The sequence below is a fragment of the Triticum dicoccoides genome, chromosome 5B (assembly GCF_002162155.2).
Source record: "Triticum dicoccoides isolate Atlit2015 ecotype Zavitan chromosome 5B, WEW_v2.0, whole genome shotgun sequence".
NCBI lineage: Eukaryota > Viridiplantae > Streptophyta > Magnoliopsida > Poales > Poaceae > Triticum > Triticum dicoccoides.
In genome coordinates, this window is record NC_041389.1 from 344,019,097 (window position 1) to 344,029,129 (window position 10,033).

Sequence of the window (10,033 nt, forward strand, 5' to 3'; positions counted from 1 at the left end):
TGGTGTCGTGGTGTGGTGGGTGGGGCAGGGGCGCAGGAGATGGCGTCGGTTGGTGGGGTGGGGGAAGGGAGGGAGGTGGTGCCGTGGTGGAGGAAGGCAGGGAGGTTGGTGCCGTGGTGTGGTGGGGGTGGAAACGAAGAAGGTGGGTGGGTACGAGGAGATGCGGGAGGAGTGGTGGTGGACCTGCTTCGGGTGTTATCAGACCTTATTCTGCTAACAGCACGCTTATTCTGCTAACACCCGAGTACTGCCCCGCAGCCGCGAAGTAAACTGCAGCAAAAGCCCACCTCCCTCGGCTCATCCCCATACCCACACCCACCTCCTGCACGAAACCCACTTGCCCCCTCTCCCCCGATCCAAACCACCACCTACCCTCCACCTTCTACAACGCAGCCACACGGCCCATTGTAGTCCACTTCCGCGGGCGCCGCAGCCGGATCCCCACCCCAGGCCGCTGCCACGCCGCCCTGTCCTCCGTCCACCTTCCGCCGCGGCGCCCCCAACCCCTCCCCGCCCCGGCCCGGTCGGTCCTCCCTCCACCTATGCCGCCGCCTTGCCCGACGACCTTCTGCCTCCTCCGCAGGTTCGCTGGCCCACCACCAGTGTGCTTTCCCCCTCCTCCGCCACTCTCCTCTCCTAGCCGCCCCCCCAGACATGCGCGACAGTGGCGCTGGTACTGCGCGGGCGGGAGAGATGTAGGAACTCCACATCGACGTCGTTGCCTCTGCCCTCTCCCGGCCTCGTCGACCATCCCCTCGCCTCGATCTCCGTCAACGACGAGGAACAGGCAGTATGGAGACTGTGGCTATGCAGCTCGGAGGCGCACGTAATGTGATTCAGTGCTCGCGCGCTTCCAGCCTTGGGCGTTTCTTTTTGCGAGCGGATGCAGATTCATCATCGTGGCTTGCAGATGCAGTTCGGGCGGCTTCAGTTCTTTCAGATGCAATTCAGCTGCTCGCAGTTTGCTACCACAAGTTGTGCACGTGCTCGTGGGGTCTAAAGCAGTGCGAGGGGGAGGAAACAAGGTTTGCTCATAAATTAATTTTCATTGCATCAGCTGCTCACACCGAAATCGGTTGAGCAAATTCTAGTTTTGTTTACCTGTCGATCAGTGCTACTGTATTATATTACATGGCTCAAGTCGAAGTGTACAAATGGGCCGTATTGCTTTGCCAAGAGTGACATCGTTGACACATTGTGTTTTCCTTGGGTACTACTATATTATCTAGTCCAAACAAGAGGCAGAAGACAAGAGCAGGTGGCAAAGAGTCTCTCTGCTTGACTAAGCGTGCGCGTAAAAAATGGAGCTCTAGGCGGATCTCGGACTTAATTCGGATGTCTAGCGGCATGAAGCTCGGTTGTGCGTGCGTGCGGCTCGGCCAGCTCGTTCGTGCAATTTGCTTGATGCAACTGTGGTGTTCTGTGTTCAAAAACAGTAAAAAAATACATCGACGCTTGCAATGCACTTCGTCGTGGTGTGAAGTTTCCTGTGTCGCCATTGCAGTGTGGTTGCCCGTCTGTTTAGAAGTAAAAACGTGAGTGTGGTCGTGTACAAATCATGCAATCCGCTTACATGTTTGATGCATTGCCGTTTTTAGTGTGTAGAAGTGCGTTTTTCTATCTCAAAGAAGCTGACTTTTCATTATATGTAGTTCATTCGCTCAGTCCGTGCGGTGCAATCGCCCGATCTACGCACACAAAAAAAATTAAGTTTGGAAAAAACTCACGCGGTTTTACTCTCGGTAGTGTCGTGGCCTGTTTATGGTAGTCTCGGGGTTCACTTTTCATAGTATTGTGGTTCACCAACGCTCGACATGAAGTGCGCTCCACCTCGTTTGGGAAATTTACGTACCACAAAAAAAATTATGCAGTGCACTTGCCGGTCTGACGAAGTGCGGTTTTTCGTCTGAAGCAGTGCGTTCTTCTTTCCCGTCCGAGAAAAAATACGTCTAAACAAAAAGAAACCATGCAGTGCACTTGCCCATCTAATGAAGTGCGGTATTTTGTCTGAAGTAGTGCGTCTTCTTCTTTCCTCGTCCGAGAAAAAATATGTCTAAACAAAAAGAAACCATGCAGTGCACTTCCCCATATCATGAAGTGCAGTATTTTGTTTGAAGCAATGCGTTCTTCTGTCCGATGCAGTACATACGACGATTTTGGTCTCGCGAAGAACAGAATGTCCGCTTTTCGGTAAAATCGAAACTGCTCTTAAACTGTAAGGAATTAGAGAGAGTATTCTATATGAAAAAGTTGCGTCTCGTCGATATCTTTCCAATGGCGTATGATTTGAATTATTCCGACCAGCCGTTCGTAAAAATTTCATGAAAAAACAGCCGCTGCCTCTCGACGTCAGCCGCACGATTTTCAAAATTAACTAGAAACCGTAATGAATGTCAAAAACATTTCAACATATGAAACTTTCGCCTTGTCTGTAGCTTTCCAATGGCGTATCATACATATCGTTTCGACAAACGGTTTGAAAACTGGAGCGAAAACAACACCGAAAATTATAAATTTTTTGAAAAACAGAGTTCCGCGATTTAGTAAATTTGAAACTGCTCTTCAACCGTAATGAATTAGAGAAAATGATAGATATAAAAAAGATGCGCCTCGATGATATGTTTCCAACGGTGTATCATTTGCTTCATTTCGACGAGCAGTTTAGAAGAAATCGCCAAAAAACGCTCGCTGCCACTTGTCATGGGACGCGCCATTTTCAAAACTGCTCTTAAACCGTGTAGAATCTCGAAAAGTGTTCAACATGTCGAAGTTGCGCTTAATCCATAGCTTTTCAATGATATATTACACGCCTCATTTTGATAAATGGTTAAAAAACTAGAGCGAAAACAGTACCGAAAAAACAACGCGTGCAGTTTTTTCCGACAAGAAGTTCACTCATGTGAGTACTGCAGCACACTTGGTTCAAAGAATGACGTGCACTTGCGTTGAGCTTGCAGTGCGAAAGTGTTATCAGAATAGTTATTCTGTTAATATTAGCAGAATAGACCGTCTAGATATATAGGACAAATGTTTCCTACAAGCAGTGGTAGTTACCACCACTTGCGTTTTGTATGTTGTATGTAGTATCTGTCGAAACCGAAAGTATGTACGTATAGTATGTAGTATATAATAATGATTAGGTAGTATATATACAATTTTTTAGGTAGTATGTACAATTTTTTGAGTGTGCTATTTTTTACGTACAAATATGTACGTATTTCACAAATATAACAAAAACCATGGGCTCATATGCAATTTTTTCATGTAACTAGTTTTGAAATATGTTAGATATAGTATATGGACATATTTAAAATAATAAAATATTATATATAGTACAACATGCTAGTATATGAGACATGTGGGGTAACTACCACCGGGTGGTAGGATGGATTTTCCCTATATATATATATATATATATATATATATATTACCGTATTTACAAGCAAAAATATAACCCCCTCCTAAGTCAAATTAACCACTCTCGTTGTCAGGAAAAAAGTAGTGATGGACCAAATGGGCCCACAAATAGAAAGCATTGATATCGCTGATAACCGCTTAGTGGGTGCGAGAGGACAACCACCATCACTTTGCAAGTGGGCCAAACATATATTGAATATAATACCTAAAATGCACAACTTTGACGTGCCACACATGCCTCAAAAACCGTAAACCATGCACCCACACAGAGCGAGGTTCATGAAGCGTACTACATATGATGGTCCCCTTCCCCTCTTCGACGCATACTATATGCTTCTACCGTAATGCAACCCAAAAAGAATTCTCATTGATGGTGAAATTAATTGACCTCTTTCGATGTAGGTCAAAGTGATGCACATGCAGCGACGATGGCCTTGTGGGCCCACAGATGGAAGCGTCACAAGTGAGTGTCCTAGTTAGGATAACCACCGCACGCATGCATATGGCACAAAGAGGTGTTGTGTGATGTTTGAAGGGCCATTTTCACAATTTTGATGTGGCAGGTGCCTCGGAAATCGAAAAGTCCCAACACCGAGTGAGGTGTACTTGTTCACTGGGTCTACTATGATAACACCCTTAAGAGTCTTATTCTGCTAACACCTGGCGTTATTCTGCTAACACTTCGATCGCGAAAATTCATCAGTGCAAACACGACCACAACCTCCTCTCCACTTTCCTCTTCCTGCCCCCCTCCCCCTCGAGCCGCCCCACACCACCAAGCACCGCCGGATCCCCACCCCACCACGCGCCGCCGGAGCCTCGCCATACCACGCGCTGCCCCCTCGCCCGCAGCGCCGCCCCCTCCCCCGCAGCACCGCCTCCCTCCCACCGCGAACCACCGCTGCAACGAGGCCAGCCATCACCGGATCCAGACAAACTACGCCCCCCACGCGACCCACCATTGCCGGCTCGGAGCCTGCAAGGCCTCGCGCGAGCCGCCCCCTATCCCTCCATCACATGGGGTCGCCCGCCTTCTCCTCCTCCCTCGTTCAGATCGTGCCATGGTGAACTTTCTCCTCGTTGCAGTCTCCGGTCAGGGCGTCATCCATGGTGCACGGGTGCTGCCCCACCCCTATGCAGCTCGGTCGCCACCCCCTGTGCAACTCGGTTGCGTCCGTCTCTCCTTTCCCCTCACCCACGCCGATTAGGGGAGCGAGGAGCGGCGGCGGAGGAGCTTTCTCATGGCAAAGGGAGGTGCGGGCGCACGGGGCTCCACCGGCGGCATCTGTAGTTCAATCCATGCAAGATGAGATGATCCTCCTCCTGGCCGAACAGTTCAGAAAGAAGGATTGTGCTCACAGTATGCAGGTGTTGTGGTCGTGCATCTCGGAAATGCTCGCGATGCCGTTCAGAGCTTGTGCCCGTGCAGTACGGCGAGCGCCATCTCTTCCCATTGGTCGGTGGACCATGGCCGTGCAGCTCGGAGATGCTCGCCATGTGGTTCGGGACTTGTCTGTGTGCAGTCGGGAGAGCGCCATCTCCATCTCTTCCCGTGTGGTCCGTCGACCATGGTTGTGCAGCTCGCAGACCCTCGTCGTTCGGTTCAGGGCTCATGCGTGTGCAGTCCTGCGAGGGCCATCTCTTCCCTTGCTCGTAAGGTTCTTTTGATTATGTTCGGCTAATTGAGATTTTGCTTTTTTTTGGTTGGTTTTGCTGGTGACAGGGGTTCTGGAGGTACCTTCTGAAGAAGGATCTTGATGCCCGGTGTCTGCAAGGGTTCTGTTGCGCCGTGTTTGGGCTCGGCGATTCAGGCTACCAAGAGTACAATGTTGCTCTTCTGACTATGATTTCTTAGCTTGCTGTTGCGTTGTGTGCTGTGTTTTGTTGATACAATGATGCTCATTGATTTGTTGTAAATGCACGTACTGCAGGTTGCTGCAAAGAAGCTCCGTACAAGGCTTTCACAGCTTGGTGCAAAATCGATCATAGGGATTGGATTGGGAGATGACCAAGACTCTTCAGGGTACGTTGTTAGCATCTGTTGTTTGTATTTGCTATAGTTGCTGTTCATTTGCATGTTGTTGAGACAGTCAAATTTTATATTTGTTGTGCCTATCGAAATTCCAAGGATTATTTTTCTTCTTGTTGGAAAGCAATTCCTCATAGTAACCAAGTGATTCCTTTTCTTTTTGCTGTATACCAGATATGAAAAAGCTCTAGGTCCTTGGCTACTATCTTTGTGGAAATCACTGAATCGAACAAATCCGTTGCTTTTACCAAGAATTCAGGCCCGTCCGCGTGCACTCAGACGAGCGTCCAAGCACTCCGATGAGTGTCTGTGCACATCAGCGCCTCTACAACAAACATTTAGAAAAAAGAGGATTCCCCTAGTGTGGAAAATGGATAGCTCTGGAATCTACTCCTCACAGTGGTTATATGCTGCTTTCCACTTCTCTGTGTAGTGAGTTGTATTTTGTGTGTGGATGATTGTAACATGGAGACGGAAGAAAAGAAAGGGATGCAATTTTGTTACACTGCATCATGGTTATTGCTCAGTTTGTAATTTCTTTCATTGTAAAAGCAGTGCACTTGGTGAACCGAAGAAGTACATTTTTTCAAAGTATTGTATTTCATTTTTTTTAAATATGTGTGGTTCACTATGCATTTAGAAAAAATCAGTACAACTGAATCCAAAAATCTTTTATAATTTTTTAAAATACAACAAGAAAAAACCATGCAGCTTGCTTCGATTTATGTTGTGGTTCAATTCTCCCAAAAATTAAAAAGCACTCGTGTGTAAAAAAAGCAAAAATGCATCTGGAGTTGCAGTGGACTTCGTCGTCGCGTGCGGTTCACTACACTCGGCCACGCAGTTTAGACGAAACTACAAAATAAAATGTTAGAAAAAAAATTAAAGAGCACTTGTGTGTAAAAAAAAGCAAAAATGCATCCGGAGTTGCAGTGCACTTCGTCGTCGCGTGCGGTTCACTACACTCAGCCTCGCAATTTAGATGAAACTACAAAATAAAATGTTAGAAAAAATTGTTAGTAATCCACTTCTCTGTCTAGACACTGCAGTGCGGCATTCAGTCTGAAGAAGTGCGGTTTTCTGTCTGATGCACTACACACTTCGATTTTAGTGTCGCGAAAAACAGTGTCCGCATTTCGGAAAAAGCAAAACTGCTCTTAAACCGTAAAGAATTAAAAGGAGCGTTCTACATGAAAAAGTTGCGCCTCGTCGATATCTTTGCAACGGCATATCGTTTGAATCATTCTGACCAGCGGTTTGCAAAAAAATCGTGAAAAATGGCCGCTGCCACTCGCCGTCGGCCGCACGATTTTCAAAATTAACTTAAAACCGTTAGGAATCTCCAAAACATTTCAACACATGAAAGTTGAGCCTCATTTGTAGCTTTCCAACGGCGTATCACATGCCTCGTTTCGACAAACGGTTCAAAAACTGGAGCAAAAGAGTACCAAAAATTTGAATTTTTTTGAAAAACAGAATTCTGCCATTTAGTAAATTTGAAACTGCTCTTAAATTGTAATGAATTAGAGAAAAATTAGATATGAAAAAGATGCGCCTCGACGATATCTATCCAACGGTGTATCATTTGCTTCATTCCGACAAGCGATTTAGAAAAAACGCAAAAAAACGCTCGCTGCCACTCGTTGTGGGCCGCACCATTTTCAAAACTTCTCTTAAATCGTGAGAAATTTCGAAAAGTGTTCAACATGGAGAAGTTGCGCCTAATCCATAGCTTTTGAATGGTATATTACACGCTTCGTTCCAACAAACAGGTAAAAACTAGAGCAAAAAAGGTACCAAAAAAACATAACATGCAGTTTTTTGCGACGAAAAATTCACTCGCGTGAGTACTGCAGCACATTTGGTTTAAACACTGACGTGCAATTGCGTTTAGCATGCAGTGCAGATGTGACGCCCCGATTCAATCGTACACTAATCATGCACGCAAATGTGTACGATCAAGATCAGGGACTCACGGGAAGATATCACAACACAACTCTACAAATAAAATAAGTCATACAAGCATCATAATACAAGCCAGGGGCCTCGAGGGCTCGAATACAAGTGCTCGATCATAGACGAGTCAGCGGAATCAACAATATCTGAGTACAGACATAAGTTAAACAAGTGTGCCTTAAGAAGGCTAGCACAAACTGGGATACAGATCGAAAGAGGCGCAGGCCTCCTGCCTGGGATCCTCCTAACTACTCCTGGTCGTCGTCAGCGGTCTGCACGTAGTAGTAGGCACCTCCGGTGTAGTAGGAGTCGTCGTCGACGGTGGCGTCTGGCTCCTGAACTCTAGCATCTGGTTGTGACAACCAGAAAGAAAGGAAAAGGGAAAAAAAGGGGGGGAGAAAGCAACCGTGAGTACTCATCCAAAGTACTCGCAAGCAAGGAACTAAACTACATATGCATGGGTATATGTGTAAGGAGGCCATATCAGTGGACTGAACTGCAGAAAGCCAGAATAAGAGGGGGATAGCAAGTCCTATCGAAGACTACGCTTCTGGCAACCTCTGTCTTGCAGCATGTAGAAGAGAGTAGATGGAAGTCCTCCAAGTAACATCTCCAAGTAGCATCCCGAGTAGCATAATCCTACCCGGCGATCCTCTCCTCGTCGCCCTGCGGAAAAGCGATCACCGGGTTGTATCTGGCACTTGGAAGGGTGTGTTTTATTAAGTATCCGGTTCTAGTTGTCATAAGGTCAAGGTACAACTCCAAGTCGTCCTGTTACCGAAGATCACGGCTATTCGAATAGATTAACTTCCCTGCAGGGGTGCACCACATAACCCAACACGCTCGATCCCATTTGGCCGGACACACTTTCCTGGGTCATGCCCGGCCTCGGAAGATCAACACGTCGCAGCCCCACCTAGGCAAAACAGAGAGGCCAGCACGCCGGTCTAAACCTAAGCGCACAGGGGTCTGGGCCCATCGCCCATAGCACACCTGCACGTTGCGAGGGCGGCCGAAAGCAGACCTAGCCTAGTGGCGTTCCAGTCCAATTCGGCGCGCGCCGCTCCGTCGCTGACGTCTGAAGTGCTTCGGCTGATACCACGACGTCGGGATACCCATAACTACTCCCACGTAGATGGTTAGTGCGTATAGGCTCGTAGCCAGACTCAGATCAAATACCAAGATCTCGTTAAGCGTGTTAAGTGTCCGCGAACGCCGAACAGGGCCAGGCCCACCTCTCTCCTAGGTGGTCTCAACCTGCCCTGTCGCTCCGCCACAAAGTAACAGTCGAGGGCCGTCAGGAACCCAGGCCCACCTCTACCGGGATGGAGCCACCTGTCCTTTCAGCCCCCTCGTCAGAATCACTTGCGGGTACTCAATGAGCTGACCCGACTTTAGTCACCATCTGTATAGTATGTATGTATGTATAGTATATACCCGTGATCACCTCCCAAGTGATCACGGCCCGATAGTATAGCAAGGCAGACTGACAAGAATGTAGGGCCAATGATGATAAACTAGCATCCTATACTAAGCATTTAGGATTGCAGGTAAGGTATCAACAGATGTAGCGACAATGTCAGGCTATGCATCAGAATAGGATTAACGAAAGCAGTAACATGCTACACTACTCTAATGCAAGCAGTATAGAGGAGAATAGGCGATATCTGGTGATCAAAGGGGGGGGGGCTTGCCTGGTTGCTCTGGCAAGAGAGAGGGGTCGTCAACTCCGTAGTCGAACTGGGCAGCAGCAGCGTCGGTCTCGTAGTCTACCGAAGAGAAGAGGGGGAAGAAACAATAAATACAGTGCAAACATAAGCAAGATGACGCAAGACATGACAAAGAGCGGTGCTAGGTGTGTTCTAACGCAGTATGGGGTGATGCTGGCGAAGGGGGAAATCGTCCGGGAAAGTATTCCCGGTGTTTCGTGTTTTCGGGCAGAGGAGCCGGAGAGGGAAAGTTGCGAGTTTGATATGTTAGGGGTGTGTGGCGGACGAACGGGTTGCGTCTCCGGATTCGTCTCGTCGTTCTGAGCAACTTTCATGTTGAAAATATTTTAATCCGAGTTACGGATTAAAAGATATGATTTTATAAAGATTTTATTAATTTCTGGAATTTTATTAATTATTTAATTAATTTCGAAAATGCATTTATGACATCAGCATGATGTCATGCTGACATCAGCAGTCAACAGGGGTTGACTAGGTCAAACTGACGCGTGGGTCCAATGGGACCCACCTGTCATACTCTGTTAGGTTAATTAGGATTTAGTTAAACTAATTACTGTTTAATTAAGCTAACAGGTTAATTAGATTAATTAATTAAGGTTAATTCACTTAATTAATTTAGTTAATTAATTAATTAATTAAATTTATTTTTATTTTAATTATAGTTTTATTTATTTTTATATATTATTTTTAATTCCTTTTTTTTATAAAACATTATGGGCGTGGGGCCCATCTGTCATAGGCCCCAGGGGCCAAACGGTTGCGGGCGACGGGCGCTGGGCGCCAGCCCGATACGGCGCTCGCCCAGATCGACAGAGGGCTGACCAAAGGCGCAGCGGGGCCAACCGGGGTCGTAGTGGGGCGCCGGCCAGGGCAGTGGGGCGGTGGCCGGCAGGGGTGGCCG

At 47.2% G+C, this 10,033-nt stretch overlaps 1 long non-coding RNA gene across 1 annotated transcript; it reads left to right on the forward strand.

Moving 5' to 3' along the window:
• The first annotated feature begins 4,172 nt into the window (after positions 1–4,172).
• On the forward strand, positions 4,173–6,037 carry LOC119308824. Its single transcript, XR_005150318.1, has 3 exons — positions 4,173–5,245; positions 5,349–5,440; positions 5,621–6,037. It is a non-coding gene; the product is annotated as an uncharacterized LOC119308824 (long non-coding RNA).
• Positions 6,038–10,033: the final 3,996 nt, after the last annotated feature.